At 47.6% G+C, this 21,143-nt stretch overlaps 1 protein-coding gene across 1 annotated transcript in view; it reads right to left on the minus strand.

Moving 5' to 3' along the window:
- SMARCD3 (SWI/SNF related BAF chromatin remodeling complex subunit D3) overlaps positions 1–21,143 on the minus strand; it is a 277,819-nt gene that overhangs the window by 250,465 nt on the left and 6,211 nt on the right. The window contains exon 2 of the mRNA XM_075062050.1: positions 16,941–17,136. The gene's annotated coding sequence lies outside the window, so the exon portion shown is untranslated. The remainder of the gene's footprint in view (positions 1–16,940; positions 17,137–21,143) is intronic.

The following is a 21,143-nucleotide window of genomic DNA, read 5'->3' on the forward strand; positions in this document are numbered from 1 at the left end:
TCGGACCCTCCAGCCCTGCAGGGTCATAGGTCCCCGTGTCCGAGCACTAGGTTAGCCACCACTGCAGTGTAGATGTAAGGGGGGGTGGGGAGTTCAATTGCTGTACAGACATACCCTGAATTAATCAGAAAAAGGGTAGGAGATGAGAGGTGCCACCCAGCAGGTGACTCCTGGGAGAAGGCTGAAGGCAGGAGAACAGAAAGAGGCGTTTCCTGGCTGGCACTCCCAAGCCAGAGAGCCAGGGCTGAAGGCAGGAGGAGAAGCAGCAGAGAGAGATGTCTGCTGGCTCTAAGCCAGACAGCTGAAACTAAGGGCCTGAGAGGGCTGAAGACAGAGGAAACAGAGGAGTTAACTCGCTGATGTCACCTTGCTCCACAATTGGACCCTGAAAAAACAGCGAGAGGAGCAGGGGCATGAGGGATGCTCCAAGCAGAGGAGTTCCTTCTGAGAAAGAGCAGGGTCACACCCCACAAGGAAAGGCTGCAGTGGCTGGCCTGACAGAGGAGGACTGATGGAGTCTGGGTGTGGTGGAAGACACTGGTATGTGTTATGTCAATGGCCAAGAAGGTGAGGATTTGCATTAGGGTGATACATTTTATGCTTTGAGAATTCTGCACTATCTTCTGTTAATAAACTATGGTGATGGATTAGAGGATAAATTTCCATGGAGTTATTAGTGACAAAGAAAATGGAGAAGAGGGGCTATGTGAGGGCTGCCACAGAGGGGTGCCTGGGAGGAGGCCGCTTATTTATAGGGGCTCAGATCCCCTAGAGCAGGGGTGGGCAAACTATGGGCCAGATCCAGCCCATCAGGGCTTTGGATCCAGCCCACAGGATTGCCTGTGGGCCCCGCACCACTCCTGGAAGCAGCCGGCACCTGGGGGAGGGATGGGGGGGGCAGAGGGCTCCGTGCGGCCCCTGGGGGAAGGAGGGCAGAGGGCTCCGTGCGCTGCCCTCGCCTGCAGGCATCGGCCCCCAAAGCTACCATTAGCCAGGAACAGGGAAATGTGGCCAATGGGAGCTTCGGGGGAGGTACCCACAGGCGAGGGCAGCAAACGGAGCCCTCTGTCCCCCCTCCTCCTGGGGCTGCAGGGACATGCTGTCAGCTGCTTCCGGAAGCAGCGCAGCACAGGGCAGGCAGAGAGCCTGTCTTAGCCCTGCTGCGTGCTGCTGCCACTCCGGAGCCGCTTCAAGTAAGTGGCGCCAGGCCGGAGCCTGCACCCCAACCCAGAGCCCTCACCCCTCCTGCACCCCGACCCCCTGTCCTGAGCCTCCTGCTGCACCCCAACCCCCTGCCCTGAGCCCCAAAACCTTGCCCTGAGCACACTTGTACACCCCGCACCCTCCCCATGTCCCAACCCCTTGCCCTGAGCCCCTTGCTTCACACCAGAACCTCTCCCACACCCCGCACTCCCTCCTGCACCCCAAGCCCCTGCCCCAGCCCTACATTCATGGTCCTGCATCCAACTTCCCCACTCAGATGTGGTCCTCGGACCAAAAAGTTTGCTCACTCCTGCCCAAGAGGGACCAGGCCCCGTTCAGATCCCAGCACGCATGCAAAGTTAGGGAGACTGGCTCACACTCCCTGGGAGAACCCTCCGAGATCCTGGAATACATATGGGAGGGAGAATGTGAGGTTCATAGATTCTTCCCTAGTTGCCCTGCCTTTCACCTCCATGTCCCCTTTCCCAGTGCCCCAACCCTCCAACTTTTTGCAAGCTGGTACACGCTACTCTTCCTTACTCTGTGCAATACCAAATGCATTGCTGTTAACAAGAACAAAGATAATACTCCACAATATAATGTGTCATTTCAGAGAAGAATCAACTTTTCCTGTCCTTGGTTGTACATAAGAATGTAAGATGAACTATCAGGCTGGAGAGAGGCTATAAGCAGAGTTCCTCAGGGATTAGTCTTGGGACCTGTCTTATTTAACACTTTTATTACTGACTTTGGCACAAAAAGTGGGTGTGCGCTAATAAAATTGCAGGATGACACAAAATTGGGAGGTATGGTCGATATAGAGGAGGACCAGAATATCATACATTAAGATCTGGATGACCTTGTAAACTGGAGTAGAAGAAATGGGATGAAATTTAATAGTGCAAAGTCATGCATTTAGGGACTAACGACAAGAATTTTGTGTTATAAGCTGAGGACAAATCAGTTGGACGTGACAGAGGAGGATTAAAACTTGAGTGCATTGGTTGATCACAGGATGACTATGAGCTGCCATTGTGAGGTGGCTGTGAAAAAGGCTAATGTGGTCCTAAGATGCATCAGTAAAGTGTTGGTACCATTAGACCTTATCTGGAACATTGTGTGCAATTCTGAGCACCATTGCTGCCCATCCTGGGTAACAGCCATTGATGGACCTATCCTCTATGAAATTATCTAGTTCTTTTTTGAACTCTGTTATAGTCCTGGTCTTCACAACATCCTCTGGCAAAGAGTTCTGCACGTTGACTGTGCGTTGTGTGAAGAAATACTTCCTTTAGTTTGTTTTAAACCTACTGCCTATTAATTTCATTTGGTGACCCCTAGTTTTTGTGTTATGAGGAGAGGTAAACAACACTTCCTTATTTACTGTCTCCATACCAATCATGATCTTATAGACCTGTATCATATCCTCCCTTAGTCATTTCTGTTCCAAGCTGAAAATTCTCAATCTTATTAATCTCTCCTCCTATGGAATGTGTTCCATACCCCTAATCATTTTTATTGCCCTTTTCTGAAACTTTCCCAATTCCAATATATCTTTTTTGAGATGGGGCAACTCATCTGCACGCAGTATTGAAGATATGGGAGTACCATGGATTTATATAGCGGCAATGTTATATTTTCTGTCTTCTTATCTATCCCTTTCCTAATGATTCCCAACATTCTGTTAGCTTTTTTGACTGCTGCTGCAAATTGAGCAAATGTTTTCAGAGAATTATCCACAATGACTCCAAGATCTCTTTCTTGAGTGGTAACAACGAATTTAGACCTCATCATTTCATATGTATAGTTGGGATTATGTTTTCCCATGCGCATTACTTTGCATTTATTAACACTGAATTTCATCTGCTATTGTGTTGCCCAGTCACCCATTTCTAAGAGATCCTTTTGCTGCTCTTCGCAGTCTGCTTTGGACTTAAATATATTAAGTAGTTTTGTATCATCTGCAGCTTTTGCCATCTCACTATTTATCCCTTTTTCCAGATAATTTATGAATGGGTTGAACAGCACTGGTCCCAGCACAGATTCTTGTGGGGGGTACCACTACATACTTCTCTCCACTGTGAAAACTGACCATTTACTCCTACCCTTGGTTTCCTATCTTTTAACCAGTTACTGATCCAAGAGTGGACCTTCTCTCTTATCCCATGACTGCTTACTGTGCTTAAGAGCCTAATTGCCGGGATTGCCTCTGGAGTCCTTTTTAAAACTTGGTGTTGCATTAGCTACCCTCCAGTTATCTGATTTAAATGATAGATTTCATATCACACTTAATTGTTCTGCAATTTCATATTTGAGTTCCTTCAGAACTTGTAGGTGAATACCATCTGATCCTGGTGACTTATTACTGTGTAATTTATCAGTTTGTTCCAAAGTCTTCTCTATTGATACCTCAATCTGGGACAGTTCCTCAGCTTTGTCACCTAAAAAGAATGGCTTGGGTACAAGACTCTCCCTCGCATCCTTGGCAGTGAAGACTGATGCAAAGAATTCTTTTAGCTTCTCCACAATGGCCTGATCTTTCTTGAGTGCCCCTTTAGCACCTTGATTGTCCAGTGGCCCTACTGATTGGTTGGCCCGCTTCTTGCTTCTGATGTATTTAAAAAAATTTTGGTGTTAGTTTTTGAGTCTTTTGCTAGTTGCTCTTCAAATTCTTTTTTAGCCTGACTAATTATACTTTTACACTTGACTTGCCAGAGTTTATGCTCCTTTCTATTTTCCTCAGTAGAATTTGACTTTCAGTTTTTAAAGGATGCCTTTTTGCCTCTAACTGCTCCTTTTACTTTGTTGCTTAGCATGGTGGCACTTTTTTGGTTTTAATCTGAGCCTCTTATGATGTTTTTTTAAAAAGTTTTTATACATCTTGCAGGCATTTCACTTTTGTGACTGTACCTTTTAAATTCTGTTTAAGCATCTTCCTCATTTTTGTGCATGCCTCTTTCTGAAGTTAAATGCTACTGTGGTCAGCTACTCTGGTGTCCTCAGCCCACCCCACAAGGATGTTAAATTTAATTATATTATGGTCGCTATTACCAAGCGCTTCAGCTATATTCACCTCTTGGGACCACACCCTGTGCTCCACTTAGGACTAAATCAAGAATTGCCTCTCCTCTTGGACTCAGGACTTGCTGCTCCAAGAAGCAGTCAGTTATGTTGTCAAGAAACTTTTTATATGCATCCTGTCTCCTGAAGTGACATGTCCTGTCAATATGGGGACAGTTGAAATCTCCCATTATTATTGAGTTTTCTATTTTTATAGCCTTGGTAATTATGAAATGCTCTGGGAGATCACCTGACCAGGATGGTGATTGTAGTCAGTAATATATCCCTACTGCTATATTCTTATTATTCAAGCATGGAAATTCTATCCAGAGAGATTCTATGGCCCAGTTTGATTCATTTAAGATTTTTCTTTATTTAACTCTATGCTCTCTTTCACATATAGTGCCACTCCCCTACCAGCACAACTTAACTCTGTCATTCCTATATATTCTGTACCCTGCTATTACCACAGCCCATTAAGCATCATCGTTCCATTAAGTTTCTGTGATCCCTATTATAGCAATATTCTCATTTAATACCAGGCACTCACGTTCACCCATCTCAGTATTTAGACTTCTAGTATTTGTATACATGCACTATAAAACATATCCCTTTTTCGCTGTCTGCCTTCATGTGACCTATGTAAGGCCCTACAGGTGTAGAACTCAGGCCTGCAAAGCTACCAAGCAGTTCAACTCCAAGCTGCCACACAGCAGCAGCTCTAACTAACGTGTGCTCCACTTCCCATCACCTGCTGTGGACACAGACCATGGCAAGTTCTGCCTCAGGGTTTGACAGGCAGCAGCCCCATGGCGCCTGATTGGCTCCCTGTCCTATATAAACCCAAAGAGTGTTCCAGGAAGGGTCCAGGCAACAGCACGGATCTTCTGTAGCGGCCATGACCAGGCTCTTGAACTCATGGCTTGAGCTCAGCTTGCTTTGGACATCACCTCCTGATTCAGACTCTGAAACCTGACTTGCACTCTGACCCTCAGTATTGTCCCTGGCCTGGAACTGACTATGAACTCTTTGGCTACTCCTCACCTCAGGTTTGCCCCTGTTTTGACACTTGACACTGGCTGCTCTTGTTTGGATCCTGACAATGTAATTGAATGGAATTCTTTTTCGATTGACTGTTTCTCTTCAGCTCCCGCTGTACTTATCAGCTTCCATTCTCTCTTCCTTCCTAGGATATAAGGAATCGCCATTAACTGATCCTCCACAAGGGATGTCTCTGTTTGAACCACGTGCTCCTTCACACCAGTCGGCTTTCCCCCAGCCCTTAGTTTAAAAACTCCTCTTGACCTTTTTTGATTTTACATGCCAGCAATCTGGTTCCATTTTAGTTTAGGTGGAGCCCATCCTTCCTGTATAGGTTCCTCCTTTCCCAAAAGATTCCTCAGTTCCTAATAAATCTAGCCCCCTCCTCCTTACACTATTGTGTCATCCATGCACTGAGACCCTACAGTTCTACCTGTCTAACTGGCCCTGTGCATGGAACTTGAAGCATTTCAGATAATGCTACGATGGAGGTCCTGCACTTCAAGCGCTTACCTAGCAGCCTAAATTTGGCCTCCAAGGCCTCTCTCCTAGCTTTCTGTATGTCACTGGTAACTATAAGTACCACGACCACCAGCTCCTCCCCGGCACTGCACATAAGCCTGTCCAGATGTCTCGAGAGATCTGCAGTCTTAGCCCCTGACAGGCAATTCACCACGCGGGTCTCCCAGTCCTAACGAACCCAGCTATCGATATTTCTAATGATCGATTCAGCTGCTACTATTACCTGTCTCTTCCTAATAACTAGGATTCCCTCCTCCAGAGAAATAGCCTCAGTGCGAGTTTACTCCTGGGAGAATTTTGCATCAAGAAATCAAAAATTCTGTGCCAAAAAAATAAAAATTCTGCCAGCAATATTTTAAAATTCTGCAAAATTCTGCATATTTTATTTGTCAAAATAACACAATATAATCATACCAGTTTCAATTATTTTCATAGAATCATAGAATATCAGAGTTGGAAGGGACCTCAGGAGGTCATCTAGTCCAATCCCCTGATCAAAGCAGGACCAATCCCCAACTAAATCATCCCAGCCAGGGCTTTGTCAAGCCTGACCTAAAAATCTCTAAGGAAGGAGATTCCACCACCTCCCTAGGGAACCCATTCCAGTGCTTCACCACCCTCCTAGTGAAAAAGTTTTTCCTAATATTCAACCTAAACCTCTGCCACTGCAACTTGACCCCATTACTCCTTGTTCTGTCATCTAGTACCACTGAGAACAGTCTAGATCCATCCTCTTTGGAACCACTTTTCAGGTAGTTGAAAGCAGCTATCAAAATCCCCCCTTCTTCTCTTCTGCAGACTAAACAATCCCAGTTCCCTCAGCCTCTCCTCCTAAGTCATGTGCTCCAGCCCCCTAATCATTTCTGTTGCCCTCCGCTGGACTCTTTCCAATTTTTCCCATCCTTCTTGCAGCATGGGGCCCAAAACTGGACACAGTGCTCCAAATGAGGCCTCACCAATGTCGAATAGAGGGGAATGGTCATGTCCCTCGATCTGCTGGTAATGCCCCTACTTATACAGCCCAAAATGCTGTTAGCCTTCTTGGCAACAAGGGCACACTGTTGACTCATATCCAGCTTCTCGTCCACTGTAACCCCTAGGTCCTTTTCTGCAGAACTGCTGTCTAGCCACTTGGTCCCTAGTCTGTAGCAGTGAATGGGATTCTTCCGTCCTTAGTGCAGGACTCTGCACTTGTTCTTGTTGAACCTCATCAAGTTTCTTTTGGCCCAATTCTCTAATTTGTCTAGGTCCCTCTGTATCCTGTCCCTACCCTCCAGCGTATCTACCACTTCTCCCAGTTTAGTGTCATCTGCAGACTTGCTGAGGGTGCAGTCCACGCCATCCTCCAGATCATTAATGAAGATATTGAACAAAACCGGCCCCAGGACCGATCCTTGGGACCGGCTGCCAACTAGACATGGAGCCACTGATCACTACCCTTTGAGCCTGACGATCTAGCCAGCTTTCTATCCACCATATAGTCCATTCATCCAGCCCATACTTCTTTAACTTCCCAGCAAGAATACTGTGGGAGACTGTATCAAAAGCTTTGCTAAAGTCTAGGAATAACACTGCTTTCCCCTCATCCACAGACTCATTTGTATGCAGAGGTGTATGCAGTTCTGGTCACCCCATCTCTGAAAATATTCAGCAGAGCTAGGGCATTCAGAAAAGAGTCAAAATAGGATTAGAAGTTGGAGAGACTTCTGTTTGAGGAGGGATTGAAAAGATTGGGATCATTTAAATTAGAAAGGAGATGAATAAGAGAGGGGTAGAGGAATACAAGATAATGAAAGGGATAAAGAAGGAAAATCAAGCATTTCTATTTACTCTCTCATAACAGAGGAACAAGGGGATAGCCAACGAAATTAAAAAGGCAGCCCACTCAGAAGTGATAAAAGGACTTTAAAAAAACACTGCACGATTAGCCACCTGCTCTCCAAACTCCTCTACAATCACATCATCATCCTGCAGTCAGTACAAAGTGCTGGTGTTAATATCACCTGCCTTGTCCTTTGTTTTGACTGCATCGTGCTCTTTTTCAATCCCTCCACCAGCTTCTCCTTTCTCCACCACTTCAGAATAGAAAAAACATGCTTATCTCCCAGATCTACTCACTGCTCTCTAGGTCTAGTTTTGCTCACTGTGAGCTTCAGATCTGGGAAATGTATTCCGCTTTGCTTTTCTACTGTATTATCAAACTGTATCATTAGCTGCGATGTAATGTGTGCACAGAAACATTTCTTCCTTCTAACAGAGAAAAGGACGCCACTGAACTACAAATTCCCTGCTTATCCCTCAGGTGCTTCCCTGACTCTCAACCTAGCAGAGGTATCACCTTCCTTACAGAAGCTGCAACCAGGCATGTCTACACAACAGTAATGAGGTCTGAGATTGTTGCATATGTAGCCACTCCCATATTAGCTTTAATCTAGCTTGCACAGGTACCAAAAACAGTGAAGCATGTCTAGCCACCAAGTACATAACCAAAAAGCATGGTCTAGCCACCAAGTACATAACCTGACTACACAGAATATCAGGGTTGGAAGGGACCTCAGGAGGTATCTAGTCCAACCCCCTGCTCAAAGCAGGACCAATCCCCAGACAGATTTTTTTTTACCCCAGTTCCCTAAATGGCCCCCTCAAGGATTGAACTCACAACCCTGGATTTAGCAGGCCAATACTCAAACCACTGAGCTATCCCTCCCCACGACATAATTGGGCAGCTAGCCCATGCTGCCACAGCTTTACTACTATTTGTATCTGAGCTAGCTAACATTGATCCTCACTTTTGCCATGGATAGGTGTCAAGACCCTCACTCATTGAAGCAGAAGCTCCTGAGATGGGAATGTACTGCAACACTAATTTCTTACAGATAAAGCCAAGCGGCACAATTCACAACTCACTTCTCCCTCACTGGCAGGGTCTGAGCACTTGAGGTATGTCCACACTGCAATTAAACACCCACAGCTGGCCTGTGTCAGCTGACTCGGGCTCTGGGATTGTTTAATTGCAGTGAAGATGTTTGGGCTGACGGGGAGGATCCCAGAGCTCGGGGTCCAGACTGAGCCTGAACATCTACACTACAGTGAAATGGCCCAAGTCAGCTGACAAGCGAGCCTTAGGTGTTTAACTGCACCACAAACATACCCAGAGCGTACAAAGTTCTTAGATTCAGGCAGGTCAAACAAAGAGCTTGGGCTGTCAGCTTCCACACAGAGGCTTCCCATTGAAGTGCTTCTCACAAGTCTGTTCCCATGGAAATAGAGCACCTTTCCCATTGCCGAGGAGATGCTGTCATTGCTTTCTAAGGCCAGGGAACAATGTCCTGAGAACATTTCAGGGTATTGACGACCTTAGAGTGCCTAAAGCCTGGAAGGGATTTTACATAACAGATCAAAGCCCCATAACTATACAGGCAGGATACCCTCATCCCCATTCCTGTTCTTCAGATCCAATTTTGGGCAGTTTACTAAATGTGCCAGATTATTCCCTACAGCTATTTTTGGTATCTAAATTTAGAGAGAGAGATTTAATTTAAAAAACATATCTGAAAATCTTTCCTGCTACTGTCCTGGTATTGTCTTCCATTCCCTCTGCAACTAACCAAAATTGCAGAAAATTTGGCGTTAGCCTGCATTTTGTGTAGAGCTGGTTGGTTGGCCGGCCAGGTGTCCCCTACCCTAGGCAGAGCCAGTTAGCAAATCAGTCACTCACTCTCTTGTGCAGTAACAGAGGGAAAATATTTTTTTAAATAGGATGGAAAAGCCACAAAGAATGGGGCGGGGTGTGTTGCATATTTCCCAACCACAGGTCTTGTTCCTTCATGCTTTTCATGTCACAGCTTATCCCTGAACCATGGGGACCTCAGGGATGGGAATGGAGCAGGCACATTGGTGCCTGCGGGTCAGTGGCTGTGGTTACTGAGCAATCTTAGTAGGTCACTAGATCACCTATTTCCTGGCCTGTTTCAGGTACTGAGGCGGGGGTTACTAGTATATCTGGCCAGTCCAGAAGCTCCTGGGGATGCTGTTTATCTGTAAATGAGGATTTTCAAACTAGAAGGGATCATTATGATTATCTAATCAGACATGCTGCATAACACAGGCCAAATATCCTTACCCAGTAGTTTCTGCATCAAGCCCATAAGTTCATTTTAAGATATAGCATCTCATTTAGAAAGAGATCCAGACTTGATATACAAATTTCAAGTAATGGAGAATCTACCACATCCTCCAGTAAACTGTTCCATAAATTACCATTCCAGTAAAGAATGCATACCTTATTTCTAATCCAAATTTGTCTAACTTCAGCATCCACCCATTGGAGTTCATTCTGCCTTTTTCTGTTCAATTCAAGGCCATCTATTATCAAAATCTCTTCCCTATGGATACTTACAGAATGTGACCAATTCACTGTCAACCTTCTCTTGGATAAACTTAATAGATTGAGTTTCTTTAGTCTCTCACTATTAAGATTGGTTTTCCAGACCTTAAATCATCCTTGTTGCTATTTTCTGAACCCTTTCTAATTTTTTAATATCCTTTTTGAAGTGTGGACATTAGAACTGGATGCACTATTCAGTAATGGTCTCACTAATGCCATACACAGAGGTATTATTACAAACCTTGCTTATACATCAAAAGATTGTATTTGCCCTCTTAGCGACAGCATGACACTGGGAGCTCAAGTTAGTTGATTATCTACCATGACACCTAAATTCTTCTGTTGCTGCACTGCAGGACACAGCACTCCGTCTGGTAAGTGTGATATTCATTCTTTGTTTCTAAATGTATGATGCTGTAGATTGCTGTATTAAAATGCACGGTGTTCAAATGGCACATTTTGCCAAACAATCCAGACTGATCTGTATAACTGACCTATCCCCACCATTATTTGCCACTCCACCACCTGCATATTTTGTTGGCAGTGATTTTATATTTTCTTCCCATCCCAGTTTGGAGAAGAGCATCAGTCCAGAATAGGGAACTGTTTCTTGTATTCCCTATATCCACACCCAGTCTGAAATTAGGTCCAGAGTGTGAATGGCAATGGGGCAAGGTCAAGAGACAACCTGTAGGAAAGAGAGAGTAGATGGAGATCTCATATTATTGCATCAATAACAGGGGACTGGATGTGACAATCCAGGAGGTCCCTTCCAGTCCCGTGTTCCTATCAGAGGTGGTATTAGCATGGATGTTGAAGCTACTTTATGTGTGACGAAGTGGGTATTCACCCATGAAAGCTTATGCTCCAATACATTTATTAATCTAGAACAGGGGTAGGCAACCTATGACACGCGTGCCAAAGACGGCACGCAAGCTGATTGTCAGTGGCACTCACACTGCCCAGATCCTGGCCACCAGTCTGGGGGGCTCTGCATTTTAATTTTATTTTAAATGAAAATTCTTAAACATTTTTAAAACCTTATTTACTTTACATACAACAATAGTTTAGTTGTATATTATAGACTTATTGAAACAGACCTTCTAAAAACATTAAAATGTATTACTGGCACGCAAAACCTTGAATTAGAATGAATAAATGAAGACTCGGCACACCACTCCTGAAAGGTTGCCAACCTGTGATCTAGAAGGTGCTGCAGGACTCTTTGATACTTAGGGCAGTAAATCCTGAACCACCATGTCACACCGCATCCCTGTCATCTCCTCCCAGAGGTTGGTCTTGAAGATCTCTCAGGTCTCACAGGGCTCTGGAGGTCTGCAGATTAGCAGGATGCACATCTGGGATTTTTGGTGATTTACACAGGACCACCTCAAGATGCTCCAGACAAGACTGAAATGATGCTGGTTCTAAAGGAGAAATGCTTCAAAGAACTGGCCAAGATGACTCCACCTTCAACTGACAACATATAACCCCCAATCATCAAAATGATGTGAAGCCTCATGGTCGTGTTTGATTTCATAGATTCCAAGCCCAAGAGAGATCAATGTGGTCATCTAGTCTGACCTCCAGTATAACACAGCCTACCGAAATTCAACGTCAACTCTAGGCTTCACTTTTTAAAAAATGTGAGATTTATACACAAATGAATAAGAGGACCTCTATCCATGGCCCTTGACACCTATCCATGGCAAAAGTGAGGATCAATATTGTGATAACAGGATGGATAGACAGGGCAGGGCTAAGTTATGAAAGGCCTTGAAGGTAACGACAGGAAGTTTGTATCTGATACATTGGAGGAGGAGCTAGCGGAAGGACTAAAAAGAAGGGTGACATAATCAAAGCGACAGGCCAGGAAGATGATCTTCGCAGAAGTATAGGAACTCCTCACTTAATGCTGTAATTCTGTTCCTGAAAAATGCGACTTTATGGAAATGATGTTAAGTGAATCCAATTTCCCCATAAGAATTAATGTAAATGGGGAGGTTAGAGTCCAGGGAAAAAATTTTCACCAGACAAAAGACATTATACAAAGTATAAGTTTTAAACAATTTTAAACAAACAGTTTAACATTGTACACACCAATGAATGATTGTGAAGCTTGGCTGAGGTGATGAAGTAAGAGGGTGGGATATTTCCCAGGGAATGCCTTGCTGCTAAATGATGAACTAGCACTCGGCTGAGCCCTCAAGGGCAATATGCTGTTGTCACACTCTACAAGGCAGCATGGACTGAGGCAGGAGGGAGGTAACAATAGATGAAAGGTAGTAGCTGCAAACACTTCCCTGCAAAAACTGAACATGATAATGAGGCCACGCTATCCAGCTGGAGCGCACCACTCCCTCCTCCTAACAGCACATGCAAGGCTGCACAGGTGCTGACTTTCCAAAGTGCTGAGGGTGCAGGCATGTGTGAGAGAGAGACATGCATTGACCCTTTCAGTATGGTGACCACACTTCAAGTACATTGCCCTTTTAAGCAGATCAGCCAGTTCAGACAAGAAGCAACAGCTTCCAGGCAGCTTCCTCCATTCTGTCCCCCCAGCCCTGTCCCCCTCCTCCGCTTTGTGGAGGGGGGTACAGAACAGGAGGGGTGGAAAGAACAGGAGGACATCCCGATATCGGTACCCCCTCCCCACGAGCAGGAAGTTCCCAGGAGCAGCTCTACAGCACAGGGCAGGGCAGGAGCAGGACAGCAGTGGGGGAAGGGACAGCTGAACAACTGCTGGGCAGCTATGGAACCACATATCTTACAGGGAATTTAGGGGAGCTGATGGAGGGTCTCACTATCCCAGCTCCAGGTTCTAATCCCCATAAGGAGGGGCTGCTCTTCCAGCGAATCCTGCAAACAGTGGAGAAAGCAGGCAGCTGCCAAACAACATTATAAGGGAGCATTGCACAACTTTAAATGAGCTTGTTCTATAACAGATCAGCAATGTAACAACATTAAGTGAGGAGTTACTGAATACTAAATAGATTTGTAAGGGGCAAGGTTGACAGTTGTCAAGACCAAAGAGGTCATAGTAGTTAAGTCAAGAAATAACCTTCTTCTGCCACCACTCTGACCACATCACCCCATTTCCTGAATCCCTTCATTGGTACTGTCATTGCACACTGTTATTTATACTTAGAACTGCCTCACACTTCTTATCCAACAAGCATCCTTGATCTCTTCCTTGAAACTCAAGGGACACTTATCCACTACATAAAGTGCTAGTCCTGTGTCCCCGTGTTAAGTTGCTAAATACCAGACATACTTGCCCACAGCATACCAGTCAATGAACCCATCTGAGGACATTTTTGAGCAATACACATTGTGAGATGAGAACCTCTAGTAGTCACTATATATGGCATGACTATATTCTGGCGAGTATAATACAAATACTTGTTAGGATGAGTTACATAGACATGTATGTCTATTTTAGTTATTTACATTTGTCTAAAAGTAATTAACTATGCAGGATTACGGCACCTCTACACAACTTAAATACATAAAAAGAGAGCTATCCATAAAAGAGATTTTGAATCCTCCCCATCTCAAAATATGAGCCCTTCCAGAAAACCGTAGGAAAAGAGTTGAGTCTTACAACATGCCCTTAATGTTATAACTAAGACTCTACTTCCTTTGCAATATTGTGGAAGTTGCAGATCCCACAACATTAGGCTTCCACCGCTGTTTGGATTTTAATTGGCTTACTTTGCACAGTCTGTAATTTTGCATACATTTTGAGTATTCAATTAGTACTGCACTAACATACAATCCTCATAAAATTTTAAAGGCTAAAGTGACTGGACTCGATTTCTACAGCAGTTATGTTAAGACTTTTAATCTTCTAAATTTTACATTGTATTGGTCATTTTTTTTTAATGAATGTAATATAGTTGCAGCAAAATGTCTGGTTATCAAAAAAATTAGAGGCATAACATAATACTTGAATGTTTATATTGTTCCAGAAATTTTTCTTAAACAAATAGGTCTACTCTGGCTTTTCCAAATTACCACTATTAATAAAGGTACATTATTACTTTTCCGTGATTTTCCATGTCTTGTCTGCAACTCAGCCGCAATTATTTGAAGATCATCCCACGATTCAAGTACGGTCTTAGTTATAATAGTCTAAGCTTTGCTGGACAGGGTTTGGGAAATTAGCCAGGTCCAGAGTCAGAGGGCCCCTTAAGAAAAATAACCTGCCTCCAGCCAGAGGTGAAAGTAAGCCAGTACGGAGTACTGGCAAAAGCCAATACGCCGTGCCAGACCACACCGGCTTCCGTGGTGGGGATTTGAAGGGCTTCGGGCTCCCCGTCAGGCCGGAATTTAAAGGGCTCAGAGCTTCTGCGGTTGTGGGGAGCCCAGAGCCCTTTAAATCCCCTCCCCCCCCCACAGATCCAGCAGCTGTGCTAGGGATGGGATTTAAAGGGCTTAGAGCTTCTGCGGCTGCGGGGAGCCCAGAGCCCTTTAAATTCCCCCTTGCAGCTCGGCGCCCAGGCTGGGGTCGGGATTTAAAGTGCTCAGAGCTTCTGCGGCTGCCCCAGCCAGGGTTTAAAGGGCTCGGGGCTCCACAGCAGCTGGAGCCCGGGGCCTTTTAATTTGCCCCAGAGCCCCCAGCCACCTCTGCAGCTGGGAGCCCTGGGTTGATTTAAAGGCCCTGGGGCTCCCAGTCACAGCCAGTGCCCCAGGGCCTTTAAATCTTGAGAGGCCACGCCCCCTCAGGACTCTGGCAGTACTGGTAAGTTACTTTCACTCCTGCCTCCAGCTCTCTTCTGGTTAAAACATCAGGCTGTTACCTTGAGGTCTCTCACTGAACACTACTATAGCAACTTCACACTGGGAAAGAGGCAGGTCCCAAAAAACTTTTAGAGCTTTGTCGGTCAAAAACAACACCTTAAATTCCGTCCCAAACTCAGACTCTCGAACACCAACACAACATGCTCTCTGTATGAAACAAATTGGCAGACAAACTCATTCAGCAGTAACTTCAGCTGCCAGATGATCTTAAGGTATAAACCAATGTAGAGCACACTGCAACTGTCTAATATTGAGGTGACAATGATGTCTCATAATTGGAAAGCAAATGTTGCACCCTCCTTGCCAAGCGCAGATGGGAAAAAGCAATTTGGCTACAGCTGCTACTGGGGCATCCAGTGGCTGCCTAAGACCTAACACAGTCCCTAAATGGCAAACAAGAGTGATAAATAGCAGGTGCACTCCTTCGACCAAGCAGGTTGATCACTACCATTCTTTCCAGTTGCTTCCCCCAACCTTCCAGCATTACCTTGTTCTTATCCGAGTCGAGCCTCTGCCAGTCAGCTTTCATCCATGCCACAATCTTTGCCAGATATTGAGCAAGAGTCCTTCATGAGGAGTCTATAAGTTAAGACTGTATGCCTTTCTAAAAGGCACGCTCTTGGGCTGGATGCAGGAATTCACTAGGTGTAATTCTCTGACCTGTCTTATGCAGTAGGTCGGACTAGATGATAATAATGGTCCCTTCTGGCTTTAAAAATCCATGAAGTGGTTCAGCTACACCAACTGGACTGGAAAAGATGAGGTATTAAGTTTTCAGTCATCAAGATCCAGTAACTGGAAGAGGAAGTTAGACAAATTCAAAATAGAAATAAGGAACAAATTTTTACCAGTGAGGGTAATTAACCATCAGAACAACTTACCTGGGCCACAGTGTATTCTCCATCACTTGGAATCTATAAAGCAAGACTGGGTGTCTTTCACTCAACACCACATTCCAGCTCAACCAGAAGTGATGAACTTGATGCAGGAATCACTAGGAGAGATTCTCTGGCCAGTGTTGCGCAGACAGCCAAATTGGCTGATCATAATGATATAATCATAAGCTATAAAATTGTTACCTTCACTAGGATAACACTGTGTTCTTCCACTACTCTTATTACCAATGACCTCTGAAGTGAACTTTGCAAGTCTAAGCAGGAAAAAAGGCACTGATCCAACCATGGAAAAGAGAAAACTGGTTAGAGAAACTGTAAAGAAGTCACCAAGCAACAGGAGGCAGTATGGCTCATCTGGAAATGCTCCAGTGGAAGTGACAAGAGGCAGAGGAACTGATACTAAATATGAAAGAATTAAACTGGAGATTCCAGTATGTTGGTGTAAATGTAGAGTTAACCAATGGAGAACCATGGAGGCCAGGGAGGGAGGAATAGCAGGCAGAGGAGAATTTACTGTGTGATGCTACATGAAGGAAATGAGAACTCAAAAAATGTTGGTTTAAGTATGGTGCAAAGATAAGCATGACACCTATGCACGTCAGTGACAGCCTGGCAAGCATCAATCACCCTTAGTCAATGGAGGAAGAGTTACTGTGAATTAACACCTTAAGCTCCTCCTCTTCCCTTCTCCCCCACAACAGCAGTTCATTTGCTCTCTCAGCAGCTGCCTCTCCCTCTCCAAGCCAATCTCCCTGCTTTCCCATGTCAGTTTCCTCTCTACCAGCCATAATGGGAATCAATTCCTCGATTTCAGCCTATCTACCCCAGTATATTTGGATCTTAACTAACCAGATCACCAGCTAAGATATCCAGTACTCAAGGGGCACCTCGGTCTAGGACTGACTCCAGGCAACAGTCCTAACATGCCCAAGATCCCCAACCCCAGACATTTTCCCTACCTCCCATGCAAACCATATACATTCTCCTTCCCACCAGGAACAATCCACCTTCCAAAGGGTTAAACCTACCTGTACCAGACTAGGTGGATGATGAAGGCCTTGAATCACATGTGCTTGGAACAATGCGAAACAAGAAGCTTATCCAACTATGCAGTGGGAGGTGGCTGGTTGGTTATGTCATGATGAATTAGCAGGGAAGGTTCTGATCTAACTGAAGCAGGAACTGCTGTAATGCAGCAAACCCAGGACACATTCGAATTCAGCTCTGAAAGGAGAAGGCAGGCAGTGAGTGGGAGGGAAGAGATGAACACATCAGTGTGAACTTGCTGGGTCAGCACTGACCTGAGACATACCTTTGCAACCTGTGAAAAGAAAAAGATAGAGAGGCTATCAGCCCCAGATGTTGAAGAAAGAGTGGAGAGTGTTTACTACTCTGAAACCGTTACTGATATTGCTGTTCCAAGTTATATTCCCACTGTTGGGCACAGCTAGACTGCAGCTATTATTGGGAAAGTAAGCTAGTTCAGGAGCTGTAACAGTGTCAGTTTGCTGGTGTATAAAGAAAGACTACAAAAGACAGACGGCAGAGTATGATATTTTAACAAAGACACTGCTACCTCACCTGTACCAGGACATGGAAGGTGCGGAACTATCTGTGCTAAGGCAAGTGAGGAAATATAAATTCAGATGTATAAGGGGCTACTATAAGGTGGGTGCATAACTGGCTGGATAACCGTACTCAGAGAGTAGTTATTAATGGTTCCCAATCCTGCTGGAAAGGTATAACAAGTGGGGTTCCGCAGGGGTCTGTTTTGGGACCGGCTCTGTTCAATATCTTCAATCAACGACTTAAAATGTGGACATAGAAAGAGCTTATTAGAATTTGCAGAGATACCAAACTGGAGGACCTGCAACTGCTTTGAGGACAGTCAAAATTAGAAATGATCTGACAAATTTGAGAAATGCCTGAGGTTAATACCGATGACGTTCAGTACAAGACAAACTGCAAAGAGCATCCCTCTAGGAAGGAAACAACCTCAGTTTCACACTACATAATGACAAGGACTGTCTAGGAAAAGAGTATTGCAAAAGAGATCTTAGGCGCGTCATAGTTAGACCACAAGCTAAATATATTCAACAGTGTGTCATACTCTTGCAAAAAAAACAAAGTGATTTTGGATCACATTAACAGATGTGTTGTAAACAAGACACGAGGAGTCATTCTCTCTGCTCTACTCTCGCTGTTAAGGCCCAGCTGGTATTATTGTGTCATTCTCGGGCAACGCATTTCAAGAAACGATGTGAGAAATTGGAGACGTCAGAGGAAGAGCAACAGAATGAATTAAAAGCATCATTGAGAACAATGACCTATGAAGGAAGGTGAAAGAATTGGTTTATATTAGCTTCGGAAAACGAGAAAGACTGACGATAGGACCACTGACTGCAGTTTCCAGGCGAATACCTAAAAGTAGTCATCAGGAGGAGGAGAAAACTTCGCTTACCTTAGCCTTCCAAGATAGAACAAGAAGCAATGGCTTAACCTGCCACAACGGATATTTAGGTTGCGACTTAGACAATAAGTTCCTAACTAGTCACGGTAGTTAAAACACTGAATAAATTGCCTAGGGAGGTTGTGGAATCTCCATCTCTGGAGATATTTAAGAGTAGGTTAGATAAATGTCTATCAGGGATGGTCTAGACAGTATTTGGTCCTGCCATGAGAGCAGGGGACTGGACTCGATGACCTCTTGAGGTCCCTTCCTAGAGTCTATAAGGATGGTAGGGTAAGATCCAAATATCCAGGGGTAGGTAGGCTGGAATGGAGCTGTTGATCCAGTTGTTTCTAGGGCTCATGGGCAACATGAGTGGGTGCAGAGTCATCTCTGCCAGGCCAAGTCCAGAGCAGATCCTGCCATTCCTCAGGAAGGGAATGCAGATGCAGCTCTGTCTGTGGAAGAGAGGATGTCAATACAGTGGCTCCTTGGGAAGAGTGTGATGATCGAGCTATGCCTGTGGAGGAGGGGTGGCACATAACACTAACTCTGCAAGCCAGGGAATAAGGGGAGGCCATATCACAGCAAGTGGAGAGAGGAAAATACAGCTGTGCTCATAGGGATGTACAGGGAGGGTAGTTTAATACCCAGCTGTTGTCGAGGCGAGCAGGGTGCTCACTGCTGATCCAGATGTTCCAAGAGCAGATGGACCGAGAGGAGAGGATGTTCATGTAGCAGTACTAAATCAAATGAGAAGAGCAGTAGTGTTCAGCCTGCTCTGTCATGGCAAAGGGGCAGCACCAATTCTGCCAGGGCTGAAGAGCAGGGCGGGGTCCAGATCCAGCAATGCAAAAACAAGGCATGGGCAAACAGGCAGAAATGGAGGTGGGCAGGTGGAAAATGAACAGCACCAAAGCAGACAGTGCAAGAGACCAAGGTATATACCATTCAGTGTGTAGTGCCATTCTGAAATAAGTGAGCAGCAATATCCGATCAGAGGCACAACGTGCCAAAGCAGCTGCTGAGCAGAGCCAAGCATGGGAAAGTGGACAGGGGGTATGGGACAGTGTGGGCAGATGGACTTGTTAACAGTGCCCAGCAGGAGGGCCAGGAATAATTAGGAGGAGCTGGGCACTACCACATAGTGGACTGTGACATGAACTGAAGCAGGATCCTTTCATGGATTGAGAACTGGTTAAAAGACAGGGAACAAAGGGTAGGAATTAATGGCAAATTCTCAGAATGGAGAGGGGTAACTAGTGGTGTTCCCCAAGGGTCAGTCCTAGGACGAATCCTATTAGGGGCCCAGGAGGCGCGCCGTCGGACCGCACCGGCCAGCCGCCGGGCACACGCGCAGCGGGGCGCGGGGCGACAGCGGCGCACGGGGCCAGCACAGGGGCGGCCGACGCCGCCACGGCCGCACGGCCAACACGACGGGAGCCCGAGCCGGGCCCGCCGGCGACCACGCACGGGGGAGGCACAGACCAGCGGGCCCCACGGGGCGGCCCCCCGGCCCAGCCTGCCGGGGCGGCGCCGAAGGCGAGCCGCAGGCCGGCAGCGGGCAGCAGCCCCACGGGGCCCACGCGGGACACCGACGCCGGCAGGCAGGGGCGCGAGGAGCCGGGCACGGCCGGGGACCAGGCACGCGCGACCGGGCGGCGGAGGAGGCCGAGGGGGCAGGCGCGGACGGGCCGGAGCCGGCAGGGGCGGCCACGACGAGCGCCAGAGGGGCCCGGCGGGCGGACGCCGGACGGGGGGCAGCGCCCCACGGGACGGGCGAGGAGGGAGGAACGGGGCGGCCCAGCGCCAGGACCGGGACCGGACGGGAGCCAGCCCGGCAGAGGCCCAGGGGCCCAGGGCGGGGAGGACCAGCCCGACGGCGGGGCACGGAGTGCACCGGGGACGCGTAGCCGCAGCCGGGGGGGCGGGCCCGCCGCACCACCAGGCCCGCTCACACCCAGCAGGGGAGGCGGCCGGCAGCCCCGAGGAGCAGGGCGCGGGCCCAGGGGGGCGCGCCGCCCGGGGGGAGCACGAGGCGAGCGCAGAGCGAGCACAGGGGGCGGCAGACGGCAGCACGGGGGGCGGCCCAGCGCTCGGCACGCCGGCACCGCGGAGGCGGGGCAGGCGAGCAGGACCACGGCACGGACGCCCACCAGGGACAAGAGCGGGGAGCGACACGGACAGACGGCACCCGCCCACCGGAGGCAGAGGGCGCGAGGGCCAGGCAGGGCCACGGGAGAGGGATGGACGCCCGAGGCCGGGACGGGGGACTGCGGGGGGGGGCAGGGCGTGACCAGGCAGACCAGGGAGGCCCCAGGGACAGGGAGGAGAGCCAGCCGAGGCGCAGGTACGGGGGGAGGCGCGAGGAGGAGCACCCCAGGGGGGAGGGGCACGGAGCCAGGACACCACGAGCACGGCAGGGACGCCGAGCAGCGCACCGGAGCCAGGGGGAGATGGACCGGGGAGGACCCCCGGAGCGCCGCCGCGGCCCGGCGCCCACCGCAGGGGGCGCGCGCGCAGCGGCCGCGCCGGCCCGGCCAACGCGCCCCGGCGGGCGCCAGGGCAGGGGCCGCGCGCCAGCCAGCGGACAGGCCGCGAGTGCACAGCCGAGCGCCCCCGGAGAGGGGGAAGCGGACGACCGGCCCGCGAGGAGCCAGGACGCCACGGGGCACCGCGGGCGAGGACGGACGCCAGGCCAGGCCCGACAGGCCCAGAGCCCCCCCAGCCCGGGGCCGAACGCCCAGGCACAGAGACAGGCGCCGGCCACCAAGGGAGACAG

This window comes from Chelonoidis abingdonii, chromosome 2 (assembly GCF_003597395.2).
Source record: "Chelonoidis abingdonii isolate Lonesome George chromosome 2, CheloAbing_2.0, whole genome shotgun sequence".
Taxonomy (NCBI): domain Eukaryota; kingdom Metazoa; phylum Chordata; order Testudines; family Testudinidae; genus Chelonoidis; species Chelonoidis abingdonii.